We start from the raw sequence: 17,793 nt of genomic DNA, 5'->3' as shown, positions 1-17,793 counted from the left end.
TTCAAAGCAGCCATTTTCTCCAGGGGAGCTGATCTCTGTCAGCTGGAGACCAGTTGTAAAAGCGGGAGACCTCCAGGTCCCACCTGGAGGCTGGCAAGCCTAATAATGCCCCTCCCCCTCCAGAACTTTTATCCCAAAGAACCGCATGATTGTGCAAAAATCTCGGAGGTTAAATTCAAAGGCAGTGCCCTCCCTTAAGAAAAAAAGAGGGAGTGCCCATAAAAATGGTACAATGGAAAGTAAAATAGATCCTCTTTCCCCTCCCCACCACCTCAGAAGAGATCCATGGGTCTGTAAGCAAGGAGACTAGATTCCAATCTTTCTTAGAAAATCCACGCGGATATCACATCCTTAAGCTCTAGGATCATTACAAATGCCCACTAAGTAAACTGTTAGCCATGAAAGAAGCATTCATTCCCCGTGGTGGTTCCCATCTTTAGAAATCCCTTTCTTCTGAGGTCACTGGCCCTGAAGCGGGTTGTATTCCATTCCTCTGTGGAATGCGTGAAGCCTATCTTTCTATTTATTTCACAGATTTTTAAGCTCTTCCCCCCCTCCATTTCCAAATGCCACAAAATGCTGACAAATCAATAAAAAGAGTGTTATCTGACATCAGGTTTAAAATTGCATCAAAGTTAAAAAGGCAGGCGATCTCCGTCTTTAAAAGGCTGATGTGAACAGGAAGGTTTTCATTCCTTTCTATAAGGAAGGGTTCATAAGGGCATTTGGACGTTCTGGATTTAGGGAAGGTCCTCAGCAAAGTGTCATGCCACAGTGTACACCCTCCAACGCAGCCGTTTTCTCCTGGGAAACTGATCTCTGCAGTCGAGAGATCAGCTGTACTGCTGGGAGATCTCCAGGCCCCACTTGAGGTTGGCATAGCATTCTGCAGTAACTGGCATTTCCAAGCTGACTTCAAGGGGAAACCCATGTAGAGTGCCTTACAGTAGTCTAGTCTTGAGGTCACTCTGACATGGATCCACACGGCCAGATCTTCTGAGTCAAGGTTGGGAGCCATCATCTGAACTAAATGAAAAGGGAGCGGGAGGGTTTTTTGCAGCCGTGTTAACTTGCTTCTCCAGCAACGATGCTGGGTCCGGTAGAACCAGTAGGCTCTTAACTGAGTCCGCAAGGGTCAACTGAACCCCATCAAGTGTGGAAGGCACAGTGTCCCTGAAGACCTCAGCTTTCCCAACCAGTGTTAACCTCCGCTTTGTCAGGATTCAGTTTCCACTTGTTCACTCCTAGCCATTTAGCCACAGCAGTCAGGCAGTAGCTCAGGACCTCTATCGCATCATCCAGTGACTTAAATGAAGAAATATTGAGCTGGATGTCATGAACATATTGATGACAACCGGTTCCCGGAACCACAGATGATCCCCCCGCGGCGGTGGCCGGGACCGTTTGGGGCGGGATGTGTGGCCTTATGACACACTTCCGGTGATGTCAGGGGGTGTGGCCTTATAACACACTTCCGGTGATGTCAGGGGGTGTGGCGTATGCTAATGAGTTATGCTAATGCGTTCCCCTAGCTCTTTTTCTACTAAACGACCCCTGAGTAGAAGTGACAAGAAGGCATGGGCCTTTGTCTACATTCAGATGGAGATCATCAGCTAAAGCTACCAGTTCTATCTCCATCCCATAGCCCGGCCTGAGACCAGATTGAAAAGGGTCCAGACTAGAGCAGATGAGTTATTTAGGAAGCCATAAAGTGTGTAACTGCTTTCTTAGTCACATTGTCCAGGAAGGGCAGATTATCTACTGGGAGTTTTTTGTAGCAGTGGTTTTCTAAATAGCGGCTGAGGGAAGATGTCCTGCGACAGTGATTGATCCATGATGGACAGCAGGGACTCATTAGTGTGTCCCATGCATGTTTTCAGTGACCAGAATGAACAAGGTTCCAGAGCACAATAAATTATATATTTCATCTGTCTGAACTATGTTACAGCCAGCATCCAAATGGAACATATTTGAAGATTTAGCAGCAGCAAAAAATAATACTTTGCAAAGTTGTTATAACTGGTTGCCTATTCCTGAGACATTAAAGGCTCAGATTTAGGAGTCAGCAGGGGTCATTTCCTGCAGGAGCGCACAGGAGCGGAGCTCCGGCAGTAAAGAGCCCAGGGGGTGGGCACATGCAACAAGCCCCACCCCCTGCTCCCAGCAGCCATCAGTCAGGACAAGAAGCAGCCAGGTAAGCTGCCGAGCTCCCCCCACCCCCCCCCAGTCCAAAACAATCCAGTGGCACCTTTAAGACCAAGTTTTATTCAGGTACAAGCTCTCCCTCCTTTGTAAGGCCAGATCTGCACGTTCCCCTCCCCCCAATAGCTAGCAAACAAAACAGCCCAGTGGAACCTGAGCGGTGGGTGTTGCCTTCTGACACGCTTCCGGTGATGTCACGGGGTGTGGCATATGCAAATAAGTTATGCTAATGAGTTATGCTAATGAGTTCCTGCACCTCTTTTTCTACGAAATGATCCCTGGGAGTCAGCAAGTGTCAGAATCCCAGGTCATGAACTAGCTGATGCGATAGCAGCAGAGAAGTCAAGTTTCTTTGCTCCTGTCATCACTTCCTCATTGTTTTTACAATGAACTGTAAAGCACACTGTTGTATTCACTTCAAGTTTTCTGTCAGTGCCGCTCCGGACATCTCCTGGCCCTCTTCAACTCATCCACATCTATGATAAACCAAAAGGCCGGGTTCTGCTCAGGAATGGAGGGTTGAGGTAGGCTGGCCATTCCTTCCCTGGAGGTGGAGGATCCCCGGCTGCCACTCAGCTGGCAAGAGGGGTGAAATGGTGGGGGAATGTTGGCAGTGTTATTATATGCTGACATCACTCCTTGTGTGCCCCATTGATGAGAAGCCATTTTGATGGTAGCTTCCAGCAGCTTCATGTTCCGCGTTCCCACCACAGGCTCAACAGAGCATTTGTCTGGAATCCTAAAATCCCCCCAGAACATTCAGTAGTTCAGTAGGATCCGTGACCATTTTAACTCCCCCGCCCCCCGGTGGAGTCTCAACAGTGCATTTATGCTTCCTTGAGTAGGTAGGGGTAAGAACAGGACAGAAGAGAAGAGAGATTGGATTTATACCCCGCCCTTTACTATCTGAAGGAGTCTCAGAGTTTTTATAATCCCCTTTCCTTCCCCTCCCCACAACAGACACCCTGTGAGGTAGGTGGGGTTGAGAGAGCTCTCCTGAAGAACTGCCTTTGAGAGAACAGTTCTGAAAGAACTTGTGACAGACCCAAGGTCACACCAGCAAGCTGCATGTGGAGGAGTGGGGAATCAAACCCGTTTCTCCCAGATTGGAGTCAGCACTACACCAAACTGGCTCTCCCCCAAATCCCCCCAAATCAGACTTCCCCCAATGGCTCAATGTAAAACATTAATTCCACATTGTGATCTCTGTTATGTATGGAGTCTATGGTTGCCAGCTCTGGGTTGGGAAAACCTGGAGATTTGGGGGCTGGAGCCGGGGGAGGGTGGGGTTTGGAGAGGGGAGGGACCTCAGACAGGTAGATTGCCATAGACTACCCCCTCGCGGTTCCTCGGTGGAACAGGCTTCCTCAGGAGGTGGTGGGCTCTCCTTCTTTGGAGGTTTTCAAACAGAGGCTAGATGGCCATCTGACAGCAATGCTGATTCTGTGAACTGAGGCAGATCGTGAGAGGGACGGCAGGAAGGGTTGCATCAGTGCCCTTGTGCTCTTGTGGCCAGTGTTCCCTCTAAGCTGAGTCAGTGTGAGCTAGCTCACAGTTTTTTTAGCCTCCAGATCATACATTCTTATCTTCGCTCAGGAAGTATGGCTTCAGAGCAAGCTAATTTATGCTGTAGCCAAATGGCTCACTCACAACTTTAATGCCGGTAGCTCACAAAGTAGAATTTTAGCTCACAAGACTCCACAGCTTAGAGGGAACACTGCTTGTGGCCCTTTTTTACACACTCAGGGAAATGCTGATTGCCACTTTGGGGTCAGGAAGCAATCCTGGAGGTTTTTTGTCATCTTCTGGGCATGGAACAGTGGTCAATGCGGGTGTGGAGGGGGAGGTATTTGTGAATGTCCTGCATTGTGCAGGGGGTTGGACTAGATAACCCTGGAGGTCCCTTCCAACTCTGTGATTCCATGATTCTAAGTGTCTCCAGCCACCAAGCGCAAGTATACCTTTGCCAGTTCATACAGGGTGCCAATGGGGGAACTAGGTGGCCAGTCAACAAGCAGAATGCATAACCTATCCCTGGAACCCAATATAACAAAGATATAGTCAATGCTGGCAGTAGTTTGTACAGGGGAATATGTCTTGTGGAGAATGGCCAACCACTTTTGAAAGTCTCTTGCCTTGAAAACCATATGGGTTGTCATAACTTGACTTTGACTTGACAGCCTAAATAAATAAAAAGATGGGCCCTTGTACCAGTCTCTTTCTGGATGGGACAGGGGTTAGATAAGTGTGAAGGTAAAGGTTCCCTTGCTCGAAAGCCAGTCGAATCCGACTCTAGGGTTGCGGTGCTCATCTCCGTTTCAAAGCTGAAGAGCCAGCACTGTCCGAAGTAGTGAGCACCTATATCTATCACTGGCCATCTTTGAAAACTCCCAACCCCTTTCTACCAGCTCCCCTCTGCACTGAAATAGTGCAGTCAAATAGTTAAAAGCTTCCAGTAGAACATCTAAGAAACCCTCCACATGTGTTATGCTACCATCTACAGAGAAGTCATAAAGCAGTCCGGGGCTGACTTAGAGAAGTGTCAAAACTAAGACTGTCCACACTGATACAAACGCAGATGCACTCGTCCTTGTGTTTGAAAGCCTCATGCTTTACAAGCAAACTGAGAACTTACCTTCTGGACTGTCAAGTGGAAGGAGAACGCCAATCCCTGAATCACCTTGATTCGACTCAAGGTCCTGCATGCTTGAATTTCACTTTAAATGCTCAGGGAAGTCCTTGAACCCCATTGTAAGAAAAAGACCGCTTTGAAGAACTAAATGAGGGTTAGAGGGGGAGGATCAAACTTGCAAATTGCAGGAACCGCCCAGTTTTTATCTTGCCAAGAGCTGCACAGCTGAGATATCTTAATCAACTGCTGGATTGGATAGAGGGAGGGGTAGTGTGTTAACAGGTTCCCCCGAGGATAAAAGCCAGAGGAGAGGGAAAAACAGAGTGCCGCATCTTTGGGGCAGGATTTTTCCCTACCTTTTGAGTTTGAGTGAGTTTTGGCTGATTTTATTGACAGTTTGTATTTTGTTAACAATTGGAAGTCGTTGAACTTTCCTTTTGTCTGGTTAATTATTGTTAATAGAGGTTAATCACTGATATTGCAGTGACCAGTTCATTTTGCTCCCAGCATTTATACCATCTAAGAGTTGTATTGCGGAGAATTCAAGAGGCAGAATTACCTATTAAGCCTTCGAAATGCCAAATTGCCAATAGCTTGGTTGTGTATTTGAACCACCAAATAGGGAAGATAGCTCCATACACAGTAAAAGTAGATGCAATTATTAATTGGCCGATTCAAGTCACCAAGAAGCAGGTGCTGAGTTTCCTAGGGGCATATGGATTCTATAGGAGATTTATTTCTAACTTTTCACATCATGCAGCACCACTTACTAATTTATGTAAAAAGGGGATATCTGGGAGAGTGCCCTAGACAGCTGAGTGTCAGAGCCTTCGGCATGTTAAAGAGGAGGCTTGTAAAGGCCCAATCCTCAATCCACCGGATTATTCCCAAGAGTTCAGTGTGGACACTGATGCTAGCTGGTACAGCTTGGGCATGTTTCTACGGCAGAAAGGGCAAGATGATTGCTTTCATCTGGTAGTATGCCTGAGTCACAAGCTATTGCCCAGGGACCAGAAATATAGTGTTATCAAGCAGGAAGCCCTGGGAGCACTATGGGGGTTAAATCAGTTTAAAATATATCTGAGGTGTGTACACTTTCAGCTGGAGAAAGATCACAGTCTGCTAGTCTTCATCCACAAGATGAAAGAGACCAATGCCAGAATTTTGAGGTGGGCATACCTACAAGATTTTTCATTTGATATTAGCCATATTAAGGGAAAAGAAAATGTATTATCCGACTCCCTCTCGAGATGTTTTGCTGAAGCAGGATAAAATGATAGATGATGCTCAGTGGATGAGATGGGTGCTATAACAAACTGTCAACAGTCTCTCAGGGAGGGCCCAAAGCTGGGTTACAAATTCTGTAAGAATGGGGAATTGTTTTGAACCTATGTCTTTTTTGTGTTCTCTTGAAGAAAGTGAGATGGATCTTCATTCTCTTTCTGCATTGGGTGTGTGTGTAAGGAAGAGACCGGCTCATGTGCAAAACAGCAACTTTGAAGAACTAAATGAGGGCTAGAGGGGGAGGATCAACCTTGCAAGTCACTGCAGGAACCGCCCAGTTTTTATCTTGTCAAGAGCTGTACAGCTGAGATATCTTAATTAACAGATGGACTGGATAAAGGGAGGTGTAGTATGTTAACAGATTCCCCTGAGGATAAAAGCCAAAGTGAGAGAGGGAAAAACAGAGTGTGCATCTTTGGGGCAGGATTTTTCCCTACCTTTTGAGTTTGAGTGAGTTTTGGCTGATTTTATTGACAGTTTGTATTTTGTTAACAATTGGAAGTCGTTGAACTTTCCTTTTGTCTGGTTAATTATTGTTAATCGAGGTTGCTTCACCTTTTCTTTGATGATAAAAGGATTTTGCCTGATTTGCTGAATTTGAGTGTGGAGGCTGAAGCTGAGTTGCTTGGCAGAGAACCCTAAGCCTGGATCACACACCCATCTTATCTCCTTTGTCTCCATTCTGTAAGATGCCAGCCTGCATTCATATACAAGTGCTGTCAAGTCATAACCAATTTATGGCCACCCAGCAAGGGGCTTTCAAGACAAGTGAAAAGTAGAAGTGGTTAGCTATTGTGTTCCTCTGCAAAGTCTTCCTCAATGATCGCTAGGGTTGCCAGGTCCAACCTGGCCACCAGTGGGGGATAGGGGGTTAGGGTTGCTGGATCCAGGTTGGGAAATTCATGGAGACTTGGGGATGGAACCTGGGGAGGACAGAGACCTCAGTGGTGTACAGTGCCATAGAGTCTGCCCTCAAAAGCATCCATTTTCTCCAGGGGAACTGATTTCTGCAGTCTGGAGATGAGCTGTAATTCGGGAGGATCCAAAGGTCCCACCTGGAGGCTGGCATCCCTAGTGGTCCCCCACCCAAGTTCATTTTTATAAACTTATATACATATACAGGGGTCATTTCATAGAAAAAGAGGTGCATGAGCTAATTAGCATAACTCATTAGCATAACTTATTTGCATATGCCATACACCCTGGCATCACTGGAAGTATGTAAGAAGGCAACACACACTGCCCAGGCTCCACTGGACTGTTTTGGATTGCTAGCTACTGGGGGGGGGGGAACGTACAGATCTGTCCTCACAGAGGAGGGAGATCTTGTACCTGAACAAAACTTGGTCTTAAAGGTGCCACTGGAGTGTTTTGGACTGGGGGGCCAGGGGGAGCTCTGCAACTTACCTGGCTGCTTCTTGCTCCGACTGAGGACTGCTGGGAGCAGGGGGTGGGGCTTGTTGCATGTGCTTGCCCCCTGGGCTCTTTACTGCCGGAGCTCCGCTCCTGTGTGCTACTGCAAGAAATGACCCCTGTATGTATATATATATATATGTATAACAATAAACATATTCATAAACATAAACATGGCATAATCCAAACAGTTAACAACAGCACATACACCCAAGTTATAACCCTGCTTAGCTTCTGAGATCTGACAATATTAATCTTATAGCATGCTGCCTTCCCTCCCCAGCCTGTGTACCTTCTTATATTTGACCATTACCTTTGAAAGAGCCCTTGGACTACCTCAAGAGATTAGGAAATGCAAGCATCTGAATTCCTGCAGTTTAGTTTTGCAGACTGGAATCTTGTAGGACCCCAAAGGGCATGTTACATACTCTCTCCATCCTGGACTAGTTGGGGCTTGTTAACTTAAACCTCAGAGGCCTCCGGAAGGCTCTGGATTTTGAGGGTCAAGGTGTGAAGTTCCCGTGGACCTGTGAACATTCTTGTTCTTTGCTGGATCGGCTGCACTGTTTTACAAAAGACCTTTTCAACCAGTTGGATTTTTCCTCTTGATTAACTAACTCCCTCTCTTAGCCTAGGCCCCAGTTCCCATGGAGACCAGTATTATGTTATTTAAGAGCCGGCCCTCCCCCCCCTTATTTAACTTTGGTATAAATCAAAGCTAGTGCCTCTGATGTTCAGTGTGTAGAGGGGACTGCCCTACTCCTGAGGTACACGATGTCTGCTGGCTTTTACTGGTGTTGCCACCTCTTTAATGCTGGTGCTCCGCCGCTTTCAACAGCTGCCTGCTGAGCAGAAATTTAGTTAGTTGAGCTTTTTCCTGGTTTGGACATGAAATGATGGGGGGAAATACAGAACTGGTCATATGAGGGCATTGTTAAAAGTAGAGGAGCCTTGCTGAGGTGGAAAATGACAATCCTGTTTCTTTTTAACTGTTCGGTTCTTATTTGGGGTATTTCCTCTGTGCACAATTCTGAAGAAGTTCTGCAGGAATTTAATTATACGGTATACCAAGTCTTTCATCACAACATTCTTGTAGGGTTGCCAAGCTTCAGGGGTGGCGATGTTGGGGGGCCATGTCATCACCTGCACCATGCTGTCAATTTCAGGGGAAACGCAAAAGTGACATTGCGGAGCTCTAAGATTCTCTTGAATCTTTAGAAGCAGTAAGATTCTCTCATATGGTTTTACCATAGAATTTCTGGCGAGTCCTAGAGCTTCCCAACATAACTTCTAGGTTTTCTCAGGAAGTGATGCCATGATGTGCTAACATGGTCTTTTCCCCTTCTTTTCAAAAATTTATCTCCCCCCATAGTGGAAGGCCTGGCAGCCCTATGTTATGTAGGCCACTATATTCAATGGCAGCTCAAACATTTTGCCACCTTCAATAGTTGCTCCTCTCCACTCAAACCATGGAGCCAGAGGAACGAATGCTTTGCACCTCTTCGCTCCCCTGAGACCTCATAAAAACCGATACATAAACCTGCACATCTCCTGTAAGGCTTCCTGAACATTTGCAAAATGCATTCTTCTCCCAAGAGTCTGGTAATCATTTTGGCCGTCCTGATCAGTGGTCCATCTAGTCCAGCAGCATCCTGCTTCTCAGCTAGGCTTACAAACAGGGACCAAAGTATCATTGCCAGGCTGTGTCTGTCAACCAATCAGTATATAGGAGGGCACGGCATTGCATGGGGCATGATGTCACTTCCAGGGAAACCTTAAAGTGATGTCATGTTGCGCTACAAATGTCTGGGACTCTATGGTAAAACCATAGAGGTTCCTGCAATTCCTAGTGCTACATGAAGTCACTTCCAAGGTTTCCCCAGAAGTGATAGATCAAGATGGGGAGCCGTATTAGTCTGTCTGTAGCAGTAAGGAGCTGCAGTGGCTCAAGTGGTTAAGACGCTGAACTGCAGGCTGTGGAAGTAGTTCAGCAGTTCGAGACCCGAGTGTGCCGCATGACGGAGTGAGCTCCCGTCTCTAGTTCCAGCTCCTGCCAACCTAGCGGTTCGAAAGCAAGAAATTGCAAGTAGATAAATAGGTACCACGTCAGTGGGAAGGTAACAGCGTCCTGTGCGCCTTGGTGTTTAGTCATGCCAGCCACATGACCACGGAAATGTCTTCGGACAGCGCTGGCTCTTCGGCTTTGAAACGGAGATGAGCACCGCAACCCTAGAGTCGGACTCGACTGGCTTTCGAGCAAGGGAACCTTTACCTTTTTAGCAGCAGAAAAGAGCAAGGGTCCAGTAGCACCATAAAGACTAACTAAATATGTGGCAGGAGATGAGCTTTCATGAGTCACTGCTCACTTCTTAAGAAGTGATGTCACACTGGCATTAAAAAAACTTCCTGGCATGCCGTCTCTTTTTCAGAAAACCCCAGAAGTGACATCATGCCATTGCTCCAACAGTGATTTTTAAATCAATTTTTCTCCTGGAGGAAGCAGGGGTTGCTGGCGGGAGACCTGGCAACCCTGAATCCCCCCCCCTTTTAAATCCACCTAACCTAGCACCTATCTTGTAGCAGTAAGTTCCATAAGTTAATGAAACCATGCACGTGACCCAGAGCTGTTACATAGTGTCTTTCTATAGCTCTGAAGTAACCACAACCAGATGCCACACATCTGGTATTGGCAGTAAGGGTCTCCAAGCAGACACATTGGAGCCACAGAGTATCTGTTGCCTGAGACCGATCCCCCCCCCCCAGCATTTTCCCTTTTGTCACAACCTTGTAAGGCCTCTCAAATAAAGCCTTTGCCACGGGGTTTGCTTTTGTCCCTCTCTGTGCTTCTAAAACACCAGGGCAAAACAAGGAAGGGAGGCGCACAAAAGCTCTGGCCGCCGCTTTCCCGAGACAGCTGGAGGGTCTCTCTGCCTCTTCCCCGTCGAACAAGGGTATCTTGTGCCCTGGAGAGGCTTTCTGACAGCAACAGCTGCCCGGCTTGAAAAGCATCTGTGGGGACATTCCAGAGATTCATTCGGAACACTCTGCATGGAGAGGAGGGCTTTCTCCTTTCCAAGGGAGCGAAAACACTCTGGCAGGCCTAACGGGAAGGAGGCAGCTGTGGGCTAGAAACGGACCCTGCGTGCTGGGAAAGTCTGGCTCTGTGAACGGTGGGCTGTCTCTTAGGAAGTGTGGGATTCCCCTGCTTGCCAGGTGTTTGCCATCTTGATGTGCTGCATGTCGAGAAAGGAACAACCAAACTTCGTTTACTCGCTAGCTGACACTCGGGGCTCTTTTTGTAGCAGGAGCTCCTTTGCATATTAGGCGACACCCCCCAAAAGTAGCCAATCCTCCAAGAGCTTACAGTAGCCCCTGTAAGAAGAGCTCTGTAAGCTCTTGGAGGATTGGCTACATTAGGGGTGTGCCGCCTAATAGGCAGAGGAGCTCCTGATACAAAAAGCGCCCAGTGCTATATCTGATGTCTATTGCTTGGGCTCTTGCTTCTCTCATGAATTAGCTGGAATTCTTGTTTCCGGCTACATTTGCAAATTAGGGGGGAAGAAGGGTGTTTCTGAGCGTGTGCAGAGTATTTTCCCTTCTTCCTGTTGAACAGCCATAGGCCGAGTTCAGAGTGGCAGTTTGCCCCGATATAGGCACGAGCCAGAAACGTTTCACAAACGGACTAAAGGGGCCAGTTCACACAGGCACATCTGTCAGGCGTTCCCCAGCCGTATTTAACCCGTCTTGTAACATTTCCCTCCCGAGTTTAAAAGATACCAGGTGAAAGTGGTATCAAACCCTGGAAAGCATGATTATCCCCCGTCCATCCTGCCTCCTGGAAGTGTGAACACGAAAAGCTGCGATCCAGTAGGGATGCACTTATGCGCATGAGCACATAAGCGCACATAACCGGATTACCAGAAAAAGCCGCTTACAGACGCGCCTCTGGGCCAACAATGTGAATGCTCCCTTGCGCCTCCTTCCCGATATGCTCCCGCATCAGTCAGTGCAGTGTGACTGGGAAAACCCGGAACAGTTTGTTCCGGGTCATTTTTTGCCATAACTCCCTCCCGCTTCAAACTGCCAATCTGAACTCAGCCATACTGAGACTGGTGCAGTAGTTTAGAGTATTGGACCCCTGTCTGAGTATCCCATTCAACTGTGACCAGGGGTCTTGTTGTAGAAAAAGAGCTGCCGGAGCTCATTAGCATAACTCATTAGCATAACTTATTTGCATATGCCACGCCCCCTGACATCACCGGAAGTGACAGAAGGCCACACCCCCTGACATCACCGGAAGTGTGTCAGAAGGCCCGGCTACTTACCCTCCTGCTTCATCCTCATTCCCAAACGGAATGAGGATCGAAGCAGAGGGCGGGGTAAAGAAGGGGGCGGGGCTTCACCACGTGACCGCCCCGCCCCCTAGAGGTTCTCTTCCGGAGCTCCGTACCTGAGAGCTCCCCCCCGACTAGAGCCCTGACTGTGACCCTTACTGGTCCGCCTGATCTACTTCACAAGATTGTGGTGAGGGTACAGTGGAGGGGGAATAATTTCTTATGCTGCCCTGAGCTGCTAGGAAGAAAGGCAGGAGACAAATGCAATGGCCTGCCACAGGCAATACCTACAGCAGGGGCCCCCAACATTTTTGAGCCTGCAGGCATGATGGGCGCAGCCACAAAATGGCTGCTGTGGGAGGCGGAGCTAGCCACAAAATGATCGCCACAGCTTAACTTCAGTAACAGCGTCGATCCTTGTGCAGCTGCTGCCACAGCAACTTTTTAAAAAAAATCTGCAGAGCCAATCAGAAGCCTTGCTGGGCAAAAGCCCTACCTGGCCACACCCACTTCCTAAAACACTTGGCGGGTGCCAGAAAAGGCATCGGAAGGCACTATGGCGCCCACAGGAACCTCGTTGGAGACCCCTGACCTACATGATAAGAGATGCAGTGGTAAGGTTTTTCCTATAGCCTGCTCCTCCTCCTCCTTTTCCCCAGTGCAAGCCCTGGATATTCCTTGCAGCTATGGTTGGATGAGTGGTCCTCTGTACACCAAATCTCTCTTCTTTGTAGCAGAGACCATGATGGCCACCTCACACCCTTAAGAGAACAGCCACGGACAAAGTCTGAAGGGCAGGCGGGTTTGTTTGGAAAGCGCAGCTCTGGGGCTATAATCTCCTCTCTCCCACCGATGCAGTTCACCTTTGAGATGAGATAAGGTTAAGAAAGCCAGGAACTGAAAAAGGTGCATTCCAAATTAAGGCTGGAACTCTTCCCCCCCCACACCCCAGCACCGTTGATCCAAAAGCATTCATTTGGACTGGACACGTCTTTCCTCCAATTTTGTACTTGGAACTGGGGTCCCCCGGTCCCCCTTGGCCACTGGCAGGGGGTGGGGGATAGGGCTGCCAGCTTCAGGTTGGGAAACTCCTGCAGGTTTGGGGATGGAGCCTGAAGACAGGAACCTCAGTGGAGAAAACGTAGGGTTGCCAACTCTGGGTTGGGAAATACTTGGAGATTTTGGGGGTGGAGGCTGAGCAGGTGTCGTTTGGGCATAATGCCGCAGAATCCAACTTCCAAAGCCACTTTCTCCGGGTGATTCTCTGTCACCTGGATATCAGGTGTAATAATAGATCTCCACCCACCACCTGGAAGGTGGCAAACCTAGTACAATGCCAGAGCCCACCCCTCCAACGCATCCATTTTCTGCAGGGGAACTGATTTCTGTATTCTCGAGATGAGCTGTCATTCCGGGGGATCCCCAGGTCTCACCTTGAGGCTGGCATCCCTACACAGATGCCCTAGCATTTCAGCTTTGCACTTAAGATGAGAGTAAGATTCTTGCCCTTGTGACTTGCATTTGATACATAAAACAAACAAACAAAAGGTGCTAGGCATAAATCCAGCCTGGAAGTAATTCTTTCTGCCTTTCGGGTACCCATTTTCTGTCACAAGCCCCAAATGTGTGTGAACGGATGGTCCTTAGCGTGGTCCGGTACAGATGTTGACCACTCCCTTTGGTCCCAAGGACTCAACCACATCCAGGATTGCCAGCTCAGGGTTGGGAAACACCTGGAGATTTTGGGGGTGGAGCCTGAGGAGGGTGGTGTTTGGGGAGGGACTTCAATGGGGTACAAATGGCACAGAGTCCACCACCTAAAGTGGACGTTTTCTCCAGGTGAACTGATCTTTGTCACCTGGAGATCAGTTGTAATCCCAGGAGATCTCCAGCCATCATCTGACCTGGCAAGCCAAATACCTTCTTCTCCCTCTTGGGGACGTGGGCAGGCTGGTATTAAGACAGCCCTGGAGCAAGCTGAGCTGAATGGTCTCTGTGTCATAGGACATTTTCAGGGGGCCCCTTGGCTTGGGACGGGACAGCAATGAGAAGGGGCCTTCCATGGGCAAGCCTCTACTCCTTGTCATTGTCACATGACCTGGCCTGAACGGCCCAGGCTATCCTGATCTCATCGGATCTCAGAAGCTATGCAGTGCTGGCCCTGGATTATGCTAATGAGTTCCTGCTGGGCGTGGCCAACTCAGGAGCCAGCCGGAACTCCGTTCCTGTGCGTTCCTGCCCAAAAATAGCCCTGGGGGTCACCATCAATCAGCTGTGCCCTGACAGCACTTTCCCACCACCATTGTCGCAGAGACCTGCACCCCATCCAAGTAGATCCGATTGGGCCCACCAAGAAAGTTCCCAGTGAGCTCGACAGCCAGTCCACCCCACTTCCTCTTCTGTCTTTCAAAGGGAAAAACATTCTCATCCTTCAAGCCCTCCTTACACCCAGCCAGTCCTTCCTCAAACCTTGAGACCGACTTCAGCAAGATATTTTGGGAAGGGAACCACTCCTTACCTAGAGCTCAGTTACCCACCTGCCTTTCTGCCCTCCCCGATTCTGCAGATCTATGTCCGTCTGTCAGCATCAGCTGTCCATCTTTGCGCAACCTCAGGCAAGGCAAGGACAGCAGTGCTGGACTCATTCATAAGGCACAAGCAGGACGGCTCTGTCACCTGCCAATGACTCCCTTGCTCACACGTTTTAGTAAATAATGCTTGCCCTATAAATTATAAATGCTTCCACTAGATCATCCAAGAAAAACGTTTCCCATGAAATCTAATGGTCAGGTTATTCTCGGAATCTTTGTTGTGGCTCTGCCCCTTTCTTTAAAATATTTACTTGGCTTCCATTCTGATGGAAGCTGAACTGCCTTTCTCTGCCAGCAGTGTATGATGGGGGGGGGAGCATTTATGGGGGTGTTCTGGACAGCACCTTGCACAATTAGGGTTGTCTGCTCTGGGGTGGGAAATACCTGGAGATCTGGGAGGGTGGAGCCTGAGGAGGGCGGAGTTTGGGAAGGGGAGGGACTTCTGTGGAGTATAATGCCATGTAGACCAGCTTCCAAAGCGTCCATTTTCTCCAGGCGAACTGCCCCCTGGGGATCAATTGTAATCCCAGGAGATCTCTAGCCACCACCTGGAGGTTGGCAACCCAACAGCACATGTTGCACAAATCAGGCCTTTGGAAGAGGGTGACACGGGTTTTCCAAGAGGGCTCTAGATCTTACTGGACACTTATGCTGAGCCAGGCTCCGGTCCCCGGTGCTTTGGGGAGCAGACTCTGCGCGCTGATGGCCGAGGATGGGACATTGTGGCAGCTGAGTTGCCCATGTGGGATTTTACATTCATGGCTGTGAGTAGCCGCGGCGATGGTTGCGTTTCTTTGGAAAGCTTTGCTCCAGCTCCATTGAGAAGCTGTTTGTGGTGACCCGGGCAAAACCGACAGGGTCTTTTGAGCTGGAAATCGTGCGTCCTCCTCCCTGCATTTCTTGGATGGGCCACAAAAGAAAGAGGTGCTTGGAAAGCTTCCTGGATGGCAATGGCGGGAATGGCTACACTCTAGAGGGATGATAAAACACTGAGAAACTGACTACCCTCCACTTTTGTCCTCGCAGAAAGAGAGCATCAAAGAGATGTTCTCACTTTCTTTTTGAAGCTGCACCAAAGCTTGAGATGGTAAAAGCCACAATCGAAGTTCAGGCGAACTGGCTAACCTTCCAGCACTGAGAAGGTTGTGGGCAGAAGCTGCCCCCCCCACATCTGAACCCATGCCTGGTGTCTCTAGGGCTACCAACCTCCAGGTGGGGCCTGGAGATCTCCCACTATTACAACTGATCTCCAGGCGAGAGAGTCCAGTTCCCCTGGAGAAAATGGCTGCTTTGGAGGGTGGACTCTGTAGCATTGTACCTGATGAGGTCCCTCCCCTTTCCAAGCCCCACCTTCCCCAGGTTCCACCCCCCCAAAATCTCCAGGTATTTCCCAACCCGGAGCTGGCATCCCCAGGTGTCTTCTTGCCTCCCTTCCCCCAAGGCTGCAAGTTAGAGCTTTTATTTATGTTATTTATTTATATTTATTTATGTTATTACTGCTTTTATGTTGCTCTTGTAAGCAATGTTCCCTCTATGCTGTGGAGTCTTGTGAGCAGAAATTCTACTTTGTGAGCTACTGGCGCTAAAGTTGTGAGCGAGTGATTTGGCTGCTGTATAAATTAGTTCGCTCTGGAGCCCTCCTTCCTGAGCTAGGACAAAAATGTGTGAGCCGGAGGCTAAAAAACGGTGAGCTAGCTCACACTAACTCAGCTTAGAGGGAACACTGCTTGTAAGCCGGCCTAAGCCTGCTTCAGTGGGGAGGGTGGGGTATAAATTAATTAAGACTCTGTGTTTCTTCTGAATCTCTTGCTGCCCACCAATGCAGAACACCAATGCTGGGTTTGGGAAAGTAGGTGTTCAGGACCTGCCCATAGGTTTTTGTGCCTTAGGAAAATTATGACTTTGGTGTGCCCTTCCTCATCTGAGGGTGCGTTCAGACAGCTCTTTAGATTCGCGTGAGGCACAAGTGCCTTATGGAATTAAATGTAATGTCCAGACATCAACATCTGGAAAACGTCCGTCTTTCATGAGCATCCCGTTTTGCCGCGCTTCGGAGCCGTCTGATGTCAGACCATCCCGAACGGGTGCATTTAAAAAAAAAATCTTGATTCTGCGCATGCGTGAATAAACAAGGCCGCAATATCATGCCTATGCGCATGCACAAAAAGATTTTAAAAAACAAACACAAAACTATCGTGCGTGCCTCCTTCAGTGGATGCCGTCTAGGCAATCCACAGCGGAAGCAGCGTGCGGTAAGGCGATTCCCCCGGGGGATGTCTGGTCATGTGAGGACGGATGTAAAAGATTGGGATCAAATTTAGCTGGCATAATGGCGGGATTAGCTGCCCATCTGAATGCACCCCAATATACAGAAAACAGTATTTATTTTTTTAAAGGGGAGGGAAAACTTCTACACTTGATGCTGGCCAAAAGTCCAAGAAGCAATGAGAGGGGAAAAAAACCTTGTAATTGTGTCCCCCCTATTTGCCTATGGTTGGGCCAGCCCTGTAGGTATTCTAGGGTTGCCAACCTCCAGATGGTAACTGGAGATCTCCTGGGATTACAACTGAGCTCCAGTTCCCCTAGGAAAAATGGCGGCTTTAGAAGGCAGAACCTATGGCATTATACCCCATCAAAACCCCTCCCCTCCCCAAACCCCGCCCTCCTCAGGCTCCACCCCCCAAAATCTCCAGGTATTTCCCAACCCAGGGCTGACAACCCTGGGTATTGCCCATGTCTGCAATGCAGAAAGGGGGACTTCTTGACTTGGTTTTTCTGCACTGCAAACCTGGGCACTCCCCTTGCCCCAATTACTCTCCTTGTTCCTCCAGCAGCCTCCGTGTGGCCCAGCTTTCGAATGGCTGATTGATATGATCGGGTTGCAGGTCAGGGTTTCAGTGAAACAGAGGAACATCTGGCTGTTTGAAAGTGATATTGATGGGGGGAGGGGGGTCTTGCAGCCATTCACCCGGACATCTTTCAAAGGAGGATATTAGATTTCGGGTCCATCTGAAGCTTCTAAGAGGAGCTGGCTTTTCTCCATGGCCTTTGTAAGTGCACTTCAGTGATCTAAACTAACTTGCAGAGGAGAAGTTGCAAGGCCTTTAAGGGCCCTGCCGAGGCTTTTGCCTTTGCTGATCCTCACAGCCCCTAATGTTCCATTGTCGCTGGGGGTTCAGCCAGAGTTAAGCATCTTAAAGTCAGTCTGATTTAGGGTTGCCAAATGTGAATCGGCTGGTCCCGGCCGGCGTCTGTCGCGTGCACGTCACCCAGAAGTGACGTCCCCTCAAATGGCATGGCCCCGCCCCCAGTGTGCGACGTCACTTCTGGGTGACGC

At 48.8% G+C, this 17,793-nt stretch overlaps 1 protein-coding gene across 1 annotated transcript in view; it reads left to right on the top strand.

The window, feature by feature from the left end:
• The window catches only part of ITGA3 (integrin subunit alpha 3), a 115,854-nt gene that overhangs the window by 8,885 nt on the left and 89,176 nt on the right, over positions 1-17,793 (top strand). The window lies entirely within an intron of this gene.

The sequence above is a fragment of the Gekko japonicus genome, unplaced genomic scaffold, assembly GCF_001447785.1.
Source record: "Gekko japonicus isolate JY-2015 unplaced genomic scaffold, Gekko_japonicus_V1.1 scaffold544, whole genome shotgun sequence".
In the NCBI taxonomy this organism is placed as follows: Eukaryota; Metazoa; Chordata; class Lepidosauria; order Squamata; family Gekkonidae; genus Gekko; species Gekko japonicus.
The sequence above is the reverse complement of the archived record's forward strand: the minus strand, read 5'-3'. Positions and strand labels throughout refer to the sequence as shown.